Genomic DNA, 20,333 nt, shown 5'->3' with positions numbered 1-20,333 from the left:
CTACTATCCGCTAGGGTGTGGTGGGAGAATAAAATAGTGTGCCGAGCACAGCGAGCCATGTGAGGGGACGCGGTGCACATAATCCTGTGTCCATGTCGACTGTGTCAACATTCAGGTAAAAAAACTGTGAAAACCCTTCCTTTAGACTGTTGACCTAGACCATGTCATCCTAATGATTGTGTTGACCTAATGACCCGTCGACCTTGTCCCATGTCAACATAGACCCATGTTGACCTTGCAGTTTGTCGACTAATGACTGTCAACCATCTTTAGGTCGACCATATGATCCATTCCCGCAGCAGCTATCTGAAAATTTATGTGACATTGTGAATGTTGACAGTTGACATGTCAACCCTCACATCCATGGTGAAATTCTGAATGTCGACCTTTTCTAACACACCTGACACATGAAGGTAACTCGCCACCCACTGAAGCCTACTACTTGCCTAGCACACAATGATTCCTTTGCTAGATCTGAATTATGGTTATGGTATAAAGGAACTACAGTGTCAATAGGTGGACACCAAATGTAAACACATAAACAGGAGTTTTTCATGTTTTTTGGGTCAATTGGTAGATTTAATCACGTGGACCCCATTAGTGTCCCGCATACCCTTACATAGCTCCCTTCACTCGCCATACATAGGGCCAGGTGGTAGAGTATCAAAAAGTCCAAAAACAAAGAAACAAATTCCCAAAAACTTATGTGGACCTTTTATTTGTTGATCATTGCCATGTTGACATTTGCTTATATCAACCTTTTGTCTATATCGAGTATATGGTGTTGACATATCGACCACATACCCTGAATTATGACCCGATGAGGCCTTATCCCTCAATTTGTTGGAAACACCATGTGTAGGCAATGACCTGGCTGAGTGCAGGTGGTGACCTGATTGAGCGCAGGCAATGACCTGGCTGAGTGCAGGTGGTGACCTGATTGAGCGCAGGCGATGACCTGGCTGAGTGTAGGCGTTGACCTGGCTGAGTGCAGGTGGTGACCTGGCTGAGTGTAGGTGGTGACCTGGCTGAGTGAAGGTGATGACCTGGGTGAGTGAAGGTGATGACCTGGCTGAGTGAAGGTGGTGACCTGGCTGAGTGCATGTGGTGACCTGGCTGAGTGCAGGTGGTGACCTGGCTGAGTGCAGGTGGTGACCTGGCTGAGGGAAGGTGATGACCTGGCTGAGTGTAGGTGATGACCTGGGTGAGTGAAGGTGATGACCTGGCTGAGTAAAGGTGGTGACCTGGCTGAGTGCATGTGGTGACCTGGCTGAGTGCAGGTGGTGACCTGGCTGAGTGCAGGTGATGACCTGGCTGAGTAAAGGTGGTGACCTGGCTGAGTGCATGTGGTGACCTGGCTGAGTGCAGGTGGTGACCTGGCTGAGTGCAGGTGGTGACCTGGCTGTGTGTAGTTGATTTCCTGGCTGAGTGTTGGTGATGGCAGTGCTGAGTGTAGGTGGTGACCTGGCTGAGTGCAGGTGGTGACCTGGCTGAGTGCAGGTGGTGACCTGGCTGAGTGCAGGTGGTGACCTGGTTGAGTGCAGGTGGTGACCTGGCTGAGTGCAGGTGGTGACCTGGCTGAGTGAAGGTGATGACCTGGCTCAGTGCAGGTGATGACCTGGCTGAGTGCAGGTGGTGACCTGGCTGAGTGCAGGTGGTGACCTGGCTGAGTGCAGGTGGTGACCTGGTTGAGTGCAGGTGGTGACCTGGCTGAGTGCAGGTGGTGACCTGGCTGAGTGAAGGTGGTGACCTGGCTGAGTGCAGGTGACCTGGGTGTGTGCAGGTGGTGACCTGGCTGAGTGCAGGTGGTGACCTGGCTGAGTGCAGGTGGTGACCTGGCTGAGTGGAGGTGATGACCTGGCTGAGTGAAGGTGATGACCTGGCTGTGTGCAGGTGATGACCTGGCTGAGTGCAGGTGGTGACCTGGCTGAGTGCAGGTGGTGACCTGGCTGAGTGAAGGTGGTGACCTGGCTGAGTGAAGGTGGTGACCTGGCTGAGTGTAGGTGGTGACCTGGCTGAGAGTGAAGGTGGTGACCTGGCTGTGTGCAGGTGGTGACCTGGCTGAGTGCAGGTGGTGACCTGGCTGAGTGAAGGTGGTGACCTGGCTGAGTGCAGGTGATGACCTGGCTGAGTGCAGGTGGTGACCTGGCTGAGTGCAGGTGGTGACCTGGCTGAGTGCAGGTGGTGACCTGGTTGAGTGCAGGTGGTGACCTGGCTGAGTGCAGGTGGTGACCTGGCTGAGTGAAGGTGATGACCTGGCTCAGTGCAGGTGATGACCTGGCTGAGTGCAGGTGGTGACCTGGCTGAGTGCAGGTGGTGACCTGGCTGAGTGCAGGTGGTGACCTGGCTGAGTGCAGGTGGTGACCTGGTTGAGTGCAGGTGGTGACCTGGCTGAGTGCAGGTGGTGACCTGGCTGAGTGAAGGTGGTGACCTGGCTGAGTGCAGGTGACCTGGGTGTGTGCAGGTGGTGACCTGGCTGAGTGCAGGTGGTGACCTGGCTGAGTGCAGGTGGTGACCTGGCTGAGTGGAGGTGATGACCTGGCTGAGTGAAGGTGATGACCTGGCTGAGTGGAGGTGATGACCTGGCTGAGTGAAGGTGATGACCTGGCTGTGTGCAGGTGATGACCTGGCTGAGTGCAGGTGGTGACCTAGCTGAGTGAAGGTGGTGACCTGGCTGAGTGCAGATGACCTGGGTGTGTGCTGGTGGTGACCTGGCTGAGTGCAGGTGGTGACCTGGCTGAGTGCAGGTGGTGACCTGGCTGAGTGCAGGTGGTGACCTGGCTGAGTGCAGGTGATGACCTGGCTGAGTGCAGGTGGTGACCTGGCTGAGTGAAGGTGATGACCTGGCTGAGTGAAGGTGATGACCTGGCTGTGTGCAGGTGATGACCTGGCTGAGTGCAGGTGGTGACCTGGCTGAGTGAAGGTGGTGACCTGGTTGAGTGCAGGTGATGACCTGGCTGTGTGAAGGTGGTGACCTGGTTGAGTGCAGGTGATGACCTGGCTGTGTGCAGGTGATGACCTGGCTGAGTGCAGGTGGTGACCTGGCTGAGTGCAGGTGGTGACCTGGCTGAGTGAAGGTGGTGACCTGATTGAGTGCAGGTGATGACCTGGCTGAGTGAAGGTGTTGACCTGGCTGAGTGCAGGTGACCTGGCTGAGTGCAGGTGATGACCTGGCTGAGTGCAGGTGGTGACCTGGCTGAGTGAAGGTGATGACCTGGCTGAGTGAAGGTGGTGACCTGGCTGAGTGAAGGTGGTGACCTGGTTGAGTGCAGGTGGTGACCTGGCTGAGTGCAGGTGGTGACCTGGCTGAGTGAAGGTGGTGACCTGGCTGTGTGCAGGTGGTGACCTGGCTGAGTGCAGGTGGTGACCTGGCTGAGTGCAGGTGGTGACCTGGCTGAGTGAAGGTGGTGACCTGGCTGAGTGCAGGTGATAACCTGGCTGAGTGCAGGTGGTGACCTGGCTGAGTGGAGGTAGTGACCTGGCTGAGTGCAGGTGGTGACCTGGCTGAGTGGAGGTGGTGACCTGGCTTAGTGCAGGTGATAACCTGGCTGAGTGCAGGTGGTGACCTGGCTGAGTGGAGGTAGTGACCTGGCTGAGTGCAGGTGGTGACCTGGCTGAGTGGAGGTGGTGACCTGGCTGAGTGCAGGTGGTGACCTGGCTGAGTGCAGGTGGTGACTTGGCTTAGTGTAGTTGAGATGCTCCTTAGTACATTCCTGCCAAGCCTCAGACTGTTGCTATCCACAGGAATGAGTCTGACTTCTGCCAAGTAACAGTCGGGAGGATTATTAAACACCCCCCGGGGTCTTATACCATAAACCCTTTATCAAGAAGACATTTATTGGTTGGCATCTGCAGCGTCTATGGGGCTTGAGTGCAGATTTGTGTAAAAAGTAGTAAACAACATGGAGATTAGCGCTGAAGGCAGGGATACAATCTAACTCCCTGCATTATATGTAAATCCGTAAAGCTTTAAGCATGAATGATAGATAGAGAGATAGAACCATTTGTGTCTGTGATGTCAGCGTAGCCACATCCATCATCTAACGCACAGATGAAGAGAAGAGAAAGCAACGAGACAAAGGAGAGAAATGCAGAATAAAACCGTGTTCTGGAAATAAAGCAGAGAAGACGCAGAACACGATGTATGCGCAGAACAGGGGTCGCTGTCATTGGATCTTGCAATGTTTTTAAACATGAGAATCTCTGTAGTGAGAGAGCGAGGAGACGCAGGGAAGTGATGGGAGCAATGCCCTCTTCTGTGGGTCTGGGGATGTGCAGGTTCATCCTACACAGCTGCTCTGGTGTCTCTCTGCCTGCACACCTGGTACAGTACATACCGGGAGCTAGGCAGATAGATGGATAGATGGATAGATAGATAGATAGATAGATAGATAGATGGATAGATCCCTCACCATGACAGTCGTCCTCATATTACTATCTGTGGCCCTGCCACCTCTGCTAAGCGGCTGTTCCATGTAGGGTTCCTTGTGTTATTACACTGTCCATCTGCTCCAAACGTCAGGTCCACTTTGAGGTCCCCTCTAGTTGCAGCATTACCCCATAGGAATATAAATGTACCTTATCTGTATTAGAATTCCCCATTATCTAGGTTGATAGACTCTGTAAATATTACCCGGTACGTTTTATTCTGCAGCCTGTGTATGGATCTCTCTGCAGGCTGCAGCATTCAGGTTTATTCTGCATGGAAATGACACTTCTGCAAAATCTTTAGCAGTAACATAAGTGGAAGATAAAAGCACAGGACTAGGAACACAGGGGGGGGGGGGGGGTGGTGGTTGGTGCATATCTGGGGGGGGGGGTTTGAGCAGGGCCGGTTCTACCACTAGGCAGCTTTAGGCAGCTGCCTAGGGTGCTGGGATCTAGGGGGCGCCACCAAGTCTGCCTATCAAAAAATCAAGGATGTCTGTGAGGATCCTTGTACTTAATGCAGGTGGCGGCTGTGGAACCTCTATGACATCACCTCCATACTTCCACTTGAGGCATACTTCCCTATTTGGCTGCCTTCTCTTCCTGTACTCTGTTGTGGGTGGCAAAGGGGAGGGTGCTGGGGGCCTCCAGAGAAAGCAGGGGTCTTTCCCACCTACCTGAGGGGCTGGGAGGATCACTCAGTTGGAAAACGGTTATTGGTGGCAGTATGGGTGGTGGGTGGGTGGGGGGGGCGGCAGTAGTTTGAAGTTTTGCCTAGGGTGCTGAGAAGCCTTACACCGGCCCTGGGTTTGAGGTGATGGGGACATAAATCCAGAATGTGTTGGGGAAGGGAGGGGTGCTAGGGAGACCGATTGAGATGAATCCAGAAAGAATGAGGCACAGATTGTCAGGAAAGCAGGACGAATGAGGCACTGTTTGAGATGGATCCAGGAGTCCGAGGCACAGATTGTCAGGAATCCAGGAGTAATGAGGCACTGATTGTCAGGAATCCAGGAGTAATGAGGCACTGATTGTCAGGAATCCAGGAGTAATGAGGCACTGATTGTCAGGAATCCAGGAGTAATGAGGCACTGATTGACATGAATCCAGGAGGACTGAGGCACTGATTGACATGAATCCAAGAGGACTGGGGCACTGATTGACATGAATCCAGGAGTAATGAGGCACTGATTGACATGAATTCAGGGGGTCTGAGGCACTGTTTGAGATGGATCCAGGAGGACTGAGGCACTGATTGACATGAATCCAAGAGGACTGAGGCACTGATTGTCAGGAATCCAGGAGTAATAAGGCACTGATTGACATGAATTCAGGGGGTCTGAGGCACTGTTTGAGATGGATCCAGGAGTAATGAGGCACTGATTGTCAGGAATCCAGGAGTAATGAGGCACTGATTGTCAGGAATCCAGGAGTAATGAGGCACTGATTGTCAGGAATCCAGGAGTAATGAGGCACTGATTGTCAGGAATCCAGGAGTAATGAGGCACTGATTGACATGAATCCAGGAGGACTGAGGCACTGATTGACATGAATCCAAGAGGACTGAGGCACTGATTGTCAGGAATCCAAGAGGACTGGGGCACTGATTGTCAGGAATCCAGGAGTAATGAGGAACTGATTGACATGAATTCAGGGGGTCTGAGGCACTGTTTGAGATGGATCCAGGAGGACTGAGGCACTGATTATTATTATAATTTATTATAATTTTATTTATAAGGCGCCACAAGTGTTTTGCTGCGTCGTACAAAGGAACAATACAGGGAGACAAAGCTTATCATAACATTGAATAAATAACAAAAATACAGTACAAATAAAGAGCGCCACAGATCAATACACATTACAGCTTAAATGTAAGTAGTGAGGACTCAATCAACATACAACTAGAGGCTTGAGGCCAATGATGGAGAGGAGTATGCGGACGAAGATGGTCACTGAGTGTTGGAGTATAGGAGAGCTGTGAGTGACATGTGAAGAGAAGTGGGCTTTGACAACAGGAGGGAAGAGGGCCCTGCTCAGAGGAGCTTACAATCTAGTAGGAAGGGGAGACAGACAGATTACGAGAGGTGCAAGCGAGTAGGTGGTGGTTAGATAGCAGGATGTAAACAGGCAAGGGGTCGGAGAACCAGCTGGTTTATGCAGTGGAAGGGTACGCTTTGATGAATAGGTGAGTTTTCAGTGCCCGTTTGAAGCTTTGCAAGGCCGGGGAGAGTCTGATGGAGCGAGGGAGTGCGTTCCACTGAAGGGGTGCAGCACGGGCAAAGTCCTGTACTCTAGCGTGGGAAGCAGTGATCAGGGTGGAGGAGAGACGACAGTCGTCAGCCGACCGTAGAGGGCGGGAGGGTGTATGAATGGAGACGAGGTTAGAGATATATGGAGCAATGGAATTAGAGATGGCTCTGTATGTGAGTGTGAGGTGTTTGAAGAGGATTCTGTAGGGGAATGGGACCCAGTGCAGATTTTGTTGAAGGGGAGTGGCAGAATTAGAGCGGCGGGAGAGGAAGATAAGCCTGGCTGCAGCATTGAGGACAGATTGACATGAATCCAGGAGTAATGAGGCACTGATTGACATGAATCCAGGGGGTCTGAGGCACTGTTTGAGATAGATCCAGGAGGACTGAGTCACTGATTGACATGAATCCAGGAGGACTGAGGCACTGATTGACATGAATCCAGGAGTAATGAGGCACTGATTGACATGAATCCAGGAGGACTGAGGCACTGATTGACATGAATCCAGAAGGGTTGATGCACAGATTTGACAAAAATAAATGGGGCTCAGGTACTGCTTGGCCTGAACCCAGGGAGACAGAGACACTAATTATACATGAATCCATGAGGGATGAGGCACATATTGGCACAGTCTGATTGGCATGAATCCAGTGGGTCTGAGGCACTGAAAAGACTTGACGGACTCATTGCCTGGAACCCAGGGCATGGATGGGGGGGGGGAGCACTGGTGGGCAAAATCTAAGTGGAGCTGCGGCACTGATTAGGATTAATCTGGGGGATCAGAGACACTGACTGGCATGTATCCAGGAGTCTGAGGCACTGATTGGCATGAAGCCAGGAAGCTGAGGCACTGATTGGTGTGAAACCAGGAGACTGAGGCACTGATTGGCATGTATCCAGGAGGCTGAGGAACTAATTGGCATGTATCCAAGAGGCTGAGGCACTGATTGGCATGTGTCCAGGTTGCTGAAGCACTGATTGGCATGACTCCAGGAGGACTGAGGCACTGGCTAAGGCACTGATTGGCATTAACCCAGAGGATCTAAGGCACTGATTGGCATTAGCCCAAGGGGTCTAAGGCACTGATTGGCATTAACCCAGGGGGTCTGATGCACACATTAGCACCTCAGTATAGATAAATACACACTGAGGCGGCTGCTGCTGAACTACATGTAGCACCCATCTTCCCACTCACAGCACATGTAGTTCAGCAGCTACTGGTTGCATTCCCTTAGGGCAGCCCATAGGGGAGGGAATTCTCTTTTCATTCAGGGACTTTTGGACCGGAGTTGCAGCTCCCCGCTATTGAAATTCAGTGTAACTGTCTCATCTCTCTGGAGAAGGGGCTGGGAATATAAATGAGGCTCGGGGGAGCTAAAATAATAGGTTATGACTGAGGACTAGATTGTGCAGAAGTGCGATCATGTTATCAGCTGCAAGGAGAAAGCAGGGATCCCAGAGGACACTGCACATCTGCACAGATTACACAGCCTTTGGGCTACTGAACATTTCACCACCCACCTTGTTTGTTTCAGTCCCTCTCATCTGCCTTCTGCCATTAACAGAATCATGTATACTTCCCTTACACTGGAATAGTTACATTAAAACATCCCTTTCTCTTTGCTTAGGAGGGATGGGAGACGCTCTCAGCACATCCAAATAGACAGCCATAGCCAGGGGGTGTACAAGCCATGAATCAGGAATGCAAATTGGGATGGAGCTTCCAAACAGCCTGGGCTTTGCGGACTGAGCGATATGCCAGTGGTTGGATCCTGCACCCTCTCCCTCCTGCATCAGGGCACCCTGGCACACAAAGGGTGCCAGTGTCTGGAGCTGATGATTGGGGGTGGGGGGGGGGGGGTGACAGGCTCTCTGTGTAACAAGAGACCACATGTGGGCTGTCAGTGGGCGATCACAGTACCTGGGGAACGGAGATCACTCCTAGAAATTGGAATTTTATCCTCAGTAGAGAGCTGCAAACTACAGGGGAAGGAGGGGGGGGGGGATGTGTTCATCCCGAATCCCTTCTTACTGTCACAGATTACATGCTGCTCAGTAGTAACACAAATAATATATCAGATGCTGGAGACAAGAATCTTCCCTTAGATTACTAATCTCTGGCTGCTGAGCATGGCTCATCACTGGGAGGATTAACCCGTTCCATGCCATGGTGAGAAGCTGTATTGCTCCCAACAGGCTGTGGTGGTACTACAAGTCCCAGCATGTCCCAGACCTGAGAGCCACAGGTGTTCCCAACCTAGGCTGTACCACCCTGGAGGTCTGATCTCCGGTTTATTCACCTGCCCAGGTGTATGGCTGGTATGGGTATAACTTAAAGCTGCAGTAAATCCTCTCCCTAGAGTGGCATTGGTACCAATATTAGGGGAGGGGGGGGGGGGGGGGGGTGTTCTGCCCCCTTAGCTGCCTGACGATAGCTGCTGCCAAGGTTGCAGGGAGTAAAGAACAGCTGGGATAGAACTGACTGGGTTCATCCATCCATCCATTCCCTTCCCAGCACTAATGACCCTTATCTATCTCTGCACTGGTGGTCCCCAGCGATGCTCTGGGAATTGTGCTCCACTGTGTCATTTATTTGTGGCATATCCATCCGTTATGTCAGTGTTACTGTGGTGCAATGTCAGAGGATAAGGTCCTGCTGATGCACCATGATATAGGCAGTGTCTGACTGGCAGCTGTGTAGTCAGTGAAGGGGTTAATCATTTAAAGTGCCCTATGACTGGTACAGACCCCCCCCCCCCCCCCCCTCCCACAGGAATCCTAGTGTTCAGGAGAATTGCTCTGCTATTAGGAAGCCCACAGAGCAGCCAGCCTCCATGCACCTACTGTACACACCACACTTCCAGTACTTCGTAGGACCAACCTGGTCGGGGCAACACAATGCAACATGTAACCTACTGTATGCAATCACTGCACCAGATAACCAGGCAGTAACGCTGGCCTCTGCTCAAGCTCTGCACAGACCGGTTGTCAGTAACTAATTAAATAAACAAATAAATAAATAACTGGTATCAAATAAATAATCAGTAATATATAAATAAATGGTATCAAATAAATAATCAGTAATAAATAGATAACTGGTATAAAATAAATAATCAGTAATAAATACATAAATAACTGGTAATAAATAAATAAATGAATAAATAAAATATGCATTTCCAGTTACTTGATAATCACACAATACCATCCGAAGCATGGCCAGGCACTGACAGCCCTCTGCTGTAAGCTGCTAGAGCTGCTGAAGCCTCGGCAGCACCAAGCAGGAGGATGCTGCAGTCCTGATTTTCCTGCGAGTGGACTGAGGGTGGAAGCATTCAGCAAGATACCTTTAAGATCAGCAAGCGGAGGAAAGGAAAAAGAATATCTGGGGAAAGGTTCCATCATTTGCATGCCAGGCCCCGCCCCTCTGGTGATGTCAGCCGTGGAGAGGAATGCTGCTGGAAGCAGCAGGAGCTGAGCTGCTCACATTGAAGTCTTCAGCAGCCAGCAGTAGGCACATACAGTATCCCGGGTCCTCTACTCTGACCATCCCTGGTGACCTGAGCAGGAGCTGCACTAGGGTCCCCTCCCCTCCCCATTCTGCAGAGCATCACTTCCACCTGGGCAGCTCTGTCTGCATACTGCAGCCACCCCAACTTCTTAGCAGACTTTCAGCTGGGAGAGCCAGCACCTGACCTGGGATTGACAGCTGCTGAGCTTGCTCCCCATTCCACTCTCAGCCAGAACTTTGGATACACTGGCTGTGCCTGTGCGGGGACTTTTGCATGGTATGAGGAAGGAGCTATTTTGGTGCAGCTTGCAAGCATTGGGACTGGACTGTCCTCATTATTCTAGATGATGCTGAGGACTATCTGCAGGGCAACAGCACCACTTATACCATACAGGATTTAAAGGTAAGGAAGGGGAGCTGTGTTCACAAATAGGGTCTGTGTCTGTACCCCCTCAGGGTGCTGCTGCTGCTAGAATACAGTCACTCATCTCCCATTTAGGATTCCAAGCGCAGATGAAAGTGCTGCTACAAAGTATCTTCACATGCAAATGCAAGGTCCTGCTGCTGCTGCTGAGCCACTGGTGCAGGGATTGCCCGGGCACTCTGTGCATGTGTGACACTTGGATGTAGCAGGGACCAGTGATGGGAGCAAGGTGGCTGTAGGTGTTTCCTCACCTAGGTCTAAACGTGTGTAATGTAAGATCCTTTTACCCTGCAGCCACACAGCTGTGCTATCTGTCTGCACATTCAGCTTGCAGTTGTGTCATGTACCTGCGTCTGCTATCAGCCCTCAGACTCAGGTAAGGAACCTGTCATATTCCATATCGCTGAGTGCTTGAGCCTTTGTCAGCTGCAGCCTGAAATGATGCTCTGGTCCTGATGAGAGAGAGAGAGAGGGGGGAGAGATGAGTGGGGATGCAGTGATGGGGCTGCATCATGGTCAAACCTGAGCACTTGGCTGCAGTACTGACTGTGGAGGAGAGAGGTGAGGGGAGCTCAGCACCATCACTCAATCCACCTTGTGGCTGATGCAGATCATTAGTGCACTGGGAAGCTTGCAAAAGCAACTGGTAGGGAGACCTATGGATCAATGTGCATAGCCTCCCCTGCTTGCTTCAGTGCCTAAATGAGTCACCTGGACCCTTCCTATCTGCAGTGGGCTGTGAAGGATTAAGCATCGCTGCTAGGTATGCATTTTATGTATATTAACCTCATTTGCATGTTGCTATCGTTAGCAGTGCATTGGCTGGACACTTTGCAGAAGGTGAATTGTGATGAGCACATAGGGTCTAGATGCCCAGCATTGACCATGCCAAGGCATTGGCAGGTGTACAGCGGCCCTGGTGGTTGTTGCATATTCAAATGAACAGATTCTTTGTGAAGCGGAGATCATTCATTGAGCATCAACACAGTATTATATGGAAAGCAGAAAAGAGAGAGAGAGAGAGGGAAAAAAAATCTACCCACAGCCTGCAGTTACTAGTACAGCCAGGCAGCACCCTACCAGTAATGTGTAACATTATGTATTCTCAGGCGCTAGCTGTTTTTTTTTTTTTGCTATTCTTTTAATCAATCAAGTTGTGCAGCAATCAAAATGTGCAAAAAGCAAACTTTCTCCCCCCCCCCCCGTATTATTATCATTGTTATTCTGGAGGATTAAAAGCATCTTGCTGCTTGCGTCCGTCCTCTGCAGGGTGATATTGATTAATGTCTGTGCTGTAGATATCTCCAACACACAAGTAGTGTCCAGGTAAAATCAATTTTGGAATAAAATGTTTGCCACAGTTGCTTGATTCGTACATAATGCAAACCAGTTCTCCGCATCAATCTTACGGGGAAGCTTTAAATTCCAATGTCTAACAGAATCACACTGACAAATACACATCTTTCATGGGGCTCGGGAGCCATAAACCGAAGGAATTGCTGCTTTAAATAGCACCGAAACTATTTCTGATTGTCACGAGCATCTATCTTCCCATCTGCAAGGTGCACATAACTCTGTGTGTGTATGTTGTCTACATTATTCATTACACCAAGATACATGTTGCATATCATAAAATAGATCCAGAATTATGATGGACTCCAGGGCGGTAATGGAAATTACCAGGGTGTATGGAGGTTCCAAGATTTATCTGACTTGTTCTCTAGTACCACATCCCCCACGCGGTTCTCCTACTTAGTAAAACGCATGGGGTGTCTTAATTTGGAAATTCACAGGCGTTTTAGGATTGTTTAATGAGTGGGGGGTACCAGACATTGTCTAAGAATCTTATAATAAACCGGTTCAGTTTGATTTAAATCCATTCTTTATTGGTGGTCAGAATCGGTGGTATATTGGTCATTAGTGGTGTATATGGTCCAAGTTCTTGGACAGTGGTCAAGCGGAGTTACCTAGAACCACATAAGGGTGACCGCTTGTCTGTACTAGGGTAGGCAGCCTCAGTGATAGATAGATACATCCTATGCTTGCATCATTTAAATTCAGTGTTACTGTGTTTGTTCAGAGAAATTGGTTTTCTTCCATCCAGCCTCTGACTGAGAAGATCACAGAAGTGGATCTGTAGCCCTCTTACACATTTGTATTCTGCGTACAACAGCCAAGAAAGGCAGAAGTTGCTGGACTAGACTTAATGCATTCTCTTTCAAGGTCTGGATCATGGTAGTCAAAAATCAAGTCTTTCTAGAGTAATGTGTGCACAGCAGCTGTAATGATAGAGATGTACAGGAGCCCATTCTGGCAGCCCTGATTGGGAGTTTGTTTAACAGAAATCACATTAGCAGTCTGGTAATAAAGGCTCCATGGAGGAAACTGGGGTTTTAATGCACTTTACAATGTGTGGCGAGATTTCGACAGTTATTACCTGTTTTGTGCAAAAAAAACAAGAGGCGGTGATTTAAAAGGCAGATTTTTTTTTTTTTTCAATAATGGTCTGTGAATTAGTTGCAGAACTTGCCAGAAGCTATAAAAGCTTTTTTTTGTTACTTCGCGCCTTGAAAAGCTCCTCTGTTGGAGGATTTAAACTGCCCTTGTAATTGTGTGTAATGTGTTATGCAGCGAATAAGAGATGGATTAGCAGGGTATAAATTTTCAAACTAGGTCTGACAATAGTGGCATTCGCCGTCTCCGGCACAAGCCTAAATATGCCGTTCTGCTTTATTTCCCAGGTCCTGTGGATTTTAGTGGCTGGTGTCTTTAATCCACTGCAGAAATTCTCATTTCCTGAAGGCGGCTTTTTGGTGCTTCATAATCAGGAACCTATAAAGTCGCTTTTTATTGGCAGGCTTCGCTGTGTTTTAAGGGACGTTAATTGAGACTTGCATTAGAAAGGTGACCATTGGCAACTTTAATTGACAAAATAGATTTATTCCACACTGTAAAACGAGGCAAAGGGATTTTCTATCCTAAGCAGTTTAAATGCTTAGACAAAGGGGGATGTGTTGAACACCTTGGATGCTGGTGGTTGGCACTCACAAAAACTTGGAGATAGCACTTTTTCAAAATCTCAGGAGTGGCGCAGTTGTTTTGCTCCCCTTACACGTTTCAGGCCACCCATAAACACTATCTTACAGTATGTGGATGTTATTACACTGATGGTGCTGGGTGGGCCGGTGGAACTACAGAAGTTCTGGAAAAGGAGCATCTTCCACTAGCTATTCTTGACTTGCTGGGATTTGACAAGGTATGGCATTATCTTATTAATGTTACCTTATTAATATTACACCGCATAAGTAGGATGTTGGAGAAATCAGCAAGGACAGTCAGGGAAATCAGCAAGGACAGTCTAAGATGTTTGCATCTTCCAAAAGCTCAACTCTAGCCCTATTTAATTGCTAAAGGTTTGCCATGTGAGTGCAATTATGAAGACTCACATGTGCCCCCAAGGTGCAAATCACTGACAAACCCCCCCCCCCCCCACACTCCCCCAGTTTCTCTACATCTCAAGAAATCCAGCCGAGCCTCTTCCAGGCGTACTGCTATTATCAAACACAAGGCTTTATCTTCAGCCCGGAAATGTGGTCTTTCTCATTAGGAGTCATGATCCTTTGCGTAAATAAGTTTGTGTCTTTGTGCATGTGTGTGTTCAGGGTCATCCTTGGAGACACGTCTTCATATGTTTTACCAGTCGACTGGCTTAATGAGCAATTAGCTGGCGTATATGCAGAACTGGCGACTGGTGGTTGAGGCAGAAATCTAGCAGTAGATGTCAACATGGTCCCTTCAGATCTCCAGTAGGAACCTTTCATGTCCGTGCAATGTGGATAATGTTACAGCTGTTGTTGTTTGTTCTTTTTTTTTGGGTGAGCAAATGGATTTCTTCAGATCACCTATAGATGGTATAAAATTTTAGGTTTTGGAATGTAGTATACAGGGGTACTCTAGTCTAGTCCCAAACCCAGTCCCCTGTCATGCACCCCAGCACATGGTCTTGTACTTAGAGACACTTTGTAGCACTCAAAGAGTTAACTATTCCACTAATCTGTATTTGATAGAAGAATGAATATATATATATATATATATATATATATATATATATATATATATATATATATATATATATATATATACAGTACTGTATATTCATTGTCAAAGCCTGGCTGATGATGTCTTATCACTGTGCTACTGTGCTGCCTCCGGACGAGGCTATATACACTAATACACTACTGCAATGCATGGATGAGTTACTGTTTTTGTTGATGTGCAGCTTTGGATGGGTGCAGAGCCAATTGCAGAGTGTACCCAAAAGATTTTGAGAGTTGGTCGCAATAAAGAGGGGTGGGTTATATACCCTGGGTGAGACTGGATGGGATATAAGCAGAACACAATATACTCTCTACTGCAGCCTGGTGCATCCTGTGGTGTCCGATCCTGCTAGTTAATGAATCCAGATCCCCTAAAGTTGATTCCAGACCCAAACTGTTGTTACAGTCTTGGCAAAAATGGCCGCCTTGTGACAAAGCACTAGAAGATAATAGATATGATCTGATTGGTTGCAACGGGCAACATCCCATCTTCAATATAACTTTCCCCCTAGATGTTCCAGCGTGCCTTGCCTTCCGGAGCATGCTGAGACTACTAGTGCACCATGGCTAGAGAGCAGTACATTGCCTATGCCTGTTCTGCAGCCAAATGACGCAGCTGAGACACCTGCGCTGAGATTTTCGGGTGTCACAATATTGAAGTCTAAGACTGTGCTCCTGCGTCAATACCTTTTTGATTCACAGTATAAAACAGGCGATCAGGGGTGAATTGCCTGGACGTTCATTGTATTTCCGCTCTCCTTGCATTCAGAATGAAATAAAGGTATGAACGAGGTTTTGTCATCTGGATGAAATACAATTGACCATAGAAAGAAGAAATACTTTGTTAGACTGGAGTAAGTGGCTTCCATGTTTCATGTAAGGTTTGTTCATTCAGATGACGCGTCTGGACGCCGAATTAGCTTCACAACGACTACTCGTGGAGTCTATTGCCGTTTAGCCTCTCACTATAAAGCAGCCTCATATCAGTATCTGTTATTAACCCTTTGGGTGCCACAGGAATTTGTCAAAATAGGTGCAAAAATTGCAGAGGCAAACATTTGCATTCGTCATAATGTCCTGTAATGTTACCTTACGTAGGAAATATCATCATCTTTTTTTTTTTTTTTTTACACAACATTTTTATTTGAATTTATATAACAAATGTGAGCGACACCGGCATGTTTACTGGATATTTTGAACATCTCTCACAGAGAAGTTGGTACTCACAGGGTTAAGCTAATCCCCCTCCTCTCCATAGATAGAGAGATAGATAGATATTATGCTGCCATATTTGCTGTATATGAAGATCTGAGCTTCTGTAAAAGTGGACATGCACTAAAATGAATACAGCATTACAGACCTTGGCGAAGGTCTCACAGGGTGACTTTCCGTGTAACGTAATTGCAAACGAAGGGCGTTTGGGTTAGCGTTCTTCCCAGGATTGCATTCCGCGTTCTTCTGCCAGGATTGCAGGATTGCACGCTGTGATTTAAGGGTTGTAGCTCCTGGATCAGATCTCGCTTGGTGCAGAAAGACGTCTTCCTCAGCGGTGAGGATTTACATTGCAGCGAGCAGGTTGTTACATATGGCAGGTCAAGGCTGTAATAAGTAGGCGTTGTTCCCAAATGAAATGTCAGGAAAAGTTACAGTGAATTAAATTGACACGCCGCGTCGCCGCGCTCCAATCTATCAATACGTTAACCCCCGGATAAAAGAGATGTGTTGAGATGTGTATAATGCAGGGAGGCTAATTGCATCTGAGTTGTGGTTGGGTCGTCAGCCGGTGTTACTGGGACAGAATGAGATAGAAAATCTTTACAATGACCTGCGAGAGATTCACATCTTGATTCCACCAGAAAAGGAGATTTATAGACTACATGCTATGGTTACGTGGACTGAAGCAGGACGTTTATTCCATGCAACCAATCTGGCTGCTGTACGTTCACTATAGAACCCCCTAGTCTATTGGTTCCCAAACTGTGCGCCGTGGCTCCCTGGGGTGCCTCGGGACACTTGCAGGGGTGCCCGGGTTGGTGGTCCAGGACCAATTCAAATGATTTATGATCAATTGTTTATGGACAAAACCAGTGCTGGTGGCTGCCAACCGTATATATGCATAAACAGAAGCAAATCCTGCCCTTTACCACATAACGGAACCTAGGAATCACATATAAACACAATCTACTTCATTTTATATTTATTTTTCTGCATTTTTTGGGGGGGCCTAGGGGTGCCCTGGAAAAATTCTAATACTCCAGGGTGCCGTGGTTCAATAAAGATTGGGAACCCCTTTCCTCGTCTATTCCAACACAAATGATCGAATAATGGCTGATCCTAACCAGGATAATGCTGACAGTGGCACACAATAGCCAAATTTGCGGGTAGGAAATCAGATGTGTCAAGTGTTGAGGCCCATTACATACCTACTACTGGACATGCATTTTTTTTGCTCCATTCCCCTTAAACAGGTCATGTTTTCTGGATTTCTCTAAACGTGCACAAGTGAGTTAAACCATCTTCCGTGGCCAGTATTTAACACACCTATTTCTACCTGCAGATGTAACGTATGCAGAGAGAATTAGATTTGGGTGAGTTATTTTGTTTCTGTGCAGGGTAAGTACTGGCTGCTTTATTTTTACACTGCAATATAGATCTCACTTTGAAGTAAAACCCCACCCAAATCTATTTATCTCTGCACAAGTAACATCTGCCCCACCTGCAGTGCACATGGTTTTGTCCATCTAAGAAGGAATTTGTCACAAAGAGTGAACTAGAATAACCCCTTATGTATCTTAGGTTAAAAGGGGTTTGCAAAAATGAGAACAAGAGATAACATGAAGATGTGATTTCTTCATGGTAAAAATTGCATTATTATCATCATCATTAACATTACAAAATGTAATTGCTGCAGTACCACTTGTGACCACTAGGGACAAAGCTTTCTTTCAATTTTTATCTTAGTAAAAAAAAAAAAAAAAAAAACAACAACCGTGTTGTATCACGGGTTGTGTTTATGTGTCTGTTCTTCCTATAAAAACTGTAAAACTTGTAAAGAAAATGCGAAGGCGGTTTGATGCCTCTGATCAAACACACTTTTAGAAATGTATATAAATGATCAAATCCACAATCTCACATTTGCATCCATTTTGCGCCGTCTCTTCGATTTCTATCCCTGGAACAATTTAATTTAAATGATTTTATCTATTTAAAAATTTGGCGAATGTCCTCATTGTGCAACGGAATCTGCTGCGCTATATAGGAAACTGTAAATAAATATATTGGCTCTACAAAACCAGGGTCTGGAATTGGAGGGCGTTGGGATAGGTCTCTCCCATCATTCAACATTCTGCCTGTTGTGCACAATGTCAATTTGGAATGAATCCTTCAGGACTGCAGTGACTTTATGTGGATATCTTGTAACACTACCGATAGCACCTCAGGGGCTTAAAGAACAATGAAATCTATGCACTGAGGCTCAGAGAGAGATACGGTGGTGAGAGATAAAGTATTAACTGCTTACTGCCATGTCACAGACTGAGGGCCACATTAATTAAGCCCTGTGAAGTGATAAAGTGGTTGGTACTTTATCACTGGCCAATCAGCCCCCAACTGTAATTTTTCAAACCCAGCCTGTAACTTGAAATTTAGGAGATGATTGGCTGGTGATAAAGTACCAGGCACTTTATCACTTCACCAAGCTTTAAAATTGATGCCTGTATTAGAAAAATGACAGTTGGGAGCTGGTTGACTGGTACTTGATCTCCGTCTAGTTTACCTCACTCCGGGGCTTAGTGAAAAGACCCCATGTACCCCTTTGTCAAGCGCTCAGTTATAGGCATCGCTCATTTGCACTAAATGGGCCAGATGTACTAAGCTTCAAAAAAGTGATAAACTGCCAACCGATCAGACCCTAGCTGCCTTGTTACAGACTGTGTTTAAATGACAGTTAGGGGCCAATTTAGTGATTGTTCATCACCCTCCACTTTATCCCTTTTTGAAGTTTGATACATGTGGCCCTACTGTATGTAAGAAATGCAGAGCAAACCGGTTTTGGGAGAGACATTCATCGGGATCCGCCCTATAAGATATGGGACAGTACGCCCCTCCACTCAATGGTACTAGTAATCCTCATACAACATTCTCTCATTATAACACCGGTAATGTGCGCCATGCATTTATATTGGAATATACAGAGAACTCCGCAGCCTCATTTGGGATGAAGATACCGATCCCGCTCGCAGGCAATTGCAATCTACAGTGGAATGAGATTTGTTTTTGTTTTCTCTTTTTTGCTTTTTGTTTTTCAACATATTTCATTGTAAAAGTCAGATTTTGGCACTTGACATCGCACATACTGTATTTCTATCACCCAAACTTTAGCTAATTATGGGTTTGGGTGGAAGCGAGAAAGAGCTCGTAGTCATAGATATGACCTCTGTTCGCAGCCTTTTATTTTGTTGCATCATTAACGGAAAAGAAAAACCAATTATTATTATTACTATTCTGTTTTTCACAGCCAAATATTACAGTAACTTTGCTGCGATGGTTTGATAAACATGTCTCATCAACATTGGTTAAATAAGACCTCTTGCAGATGGGAAAACACAGCACTGATAAGAGCGGAACGTGGGAGCCAGACAGAGCTTGTAACTTTCCATTCTAAATACCCTGTGATTGCCAGAGAGGAGTTCAGGGCCCATCGTACAAATCTAGGAGAAAGTTGGATCTTCCAAGAAGCCGGGAAGATGGGTTTCAGCGTCAGTGCTGCTCCAACAGCTATAGTTGGTGGACGGTCTATCAGGCCACCGGTGTTGCTCCAGGTTCCGCATGTTCGCTCAACAGTCAATGGGTCAATAGTCTACTGGTTGACCCTTCATGAGCAACATGCATTAGGTCTACATGTACAACAGGTTACCTTACCCAAAGCGTGGCAGGCGACATCTAAAATTACACAAAAAATGTGTCATGGCCATACGATGTTGACGTATTGACTATTCATTGTCAATTTTGTCTTTTTTTTATCGACACCCAATTTCTCCATTGAGCTCTATAATATATTAGTTGCACGTGTGCATTGTATTGTATGGAGGTTAGGAAGGGAAGGGTTCCACAGCTATTCCTGCAATAAAACTAGTCCCACTACTTCCGGAGAAAGGTCACATCCAACGTGCGTTTGTCATTGAACCCATTAATTAGGAAGATTCAGTTCCCGAGTTTTTGCTATCATGAGTAATAGTCATCTAGAGAAACATGGCGCCGTTGTCAACATCTTTTGGGGCGGGGGGGGGGGTGTTAAAGTGGAGACACTGCCTTTGGACCGGCCACCCCTCATCCTTAAAAGCACTCATTGATACAGTTCTGTGTTAGTTTTTTTTTTCCGGCAAATATTCACTTTAAAGCCCATGGGAATCTTGACCCTTAATTTCACAAATCTTTGAAACCTGGGGCAGTCACTGAAGATAAAGGATTTGCGTATTTGTACGTTCTGTGCTGCTGTATATATATGTTCAACCTGCACAATAACTTTTCCAGACTTGCCATTTAGTGAGCAGTGATTTGATATTTCCCATAAGGAATCCACATGGGCAACAAGATGGCACATGCTGCTTATGAAGTCAGCCTGGTG

At 47.1% G+C, this 20,333-nt stretch overlaps 1 protein-coding gene across 8 annotated transcripts in view; it reads left to right on the top strand.

Annotated features, from left to right (window-relative positions):
- PCDH11X (protocadherin 11 X-linked) overlaps positions 1 to 20,333 on the top strand; it is a 1,005,792-nt gene that overhangs the window by 20,421 nt on the left and 965,038 nt on the right. For 4 of the 8 annotated variants that reach the window (XM_083160340.1, XM_083160345.1, XM_083160347.1 and 1 more), the window contains exon 1: positions 10,092 to 10,589. The exons of 1 other annotated variant lie outside the window; for it this stretch is intronic. The gene's annotated coding sequence lies outside the window, so the exon portion shown is untranslated. Of the gene's footprint in view, positions 1 to 10,091; positions 10,590 to 10,620; positions 10,987 to 11,140; positions 11,374 to 13,741; positions 13,867 to 20,333 lie in introns of those variants that run through there. 3 more of the 8 variants (XM_083160341.1, XM_083160342.1, XM_083160343.1) reach the window with 3 other exon arrangements.

This window comes from Crinia signifera, chromosome 9 (genome assembly GCF_055691185.1).
Source record: "Crinia signifera chromosome 9, ASM5569118v1, whole genome shotgun sequence".
NCBI classification, from domain to species: Eukaryota; Metazoa; Chordata; class Amphibia; order Anura; family Myobatrachidae; genus Crinia; species Crinia signifera.
This window is presented reverse-complemented; position numbering and strand designations above follow the sequence as displayed.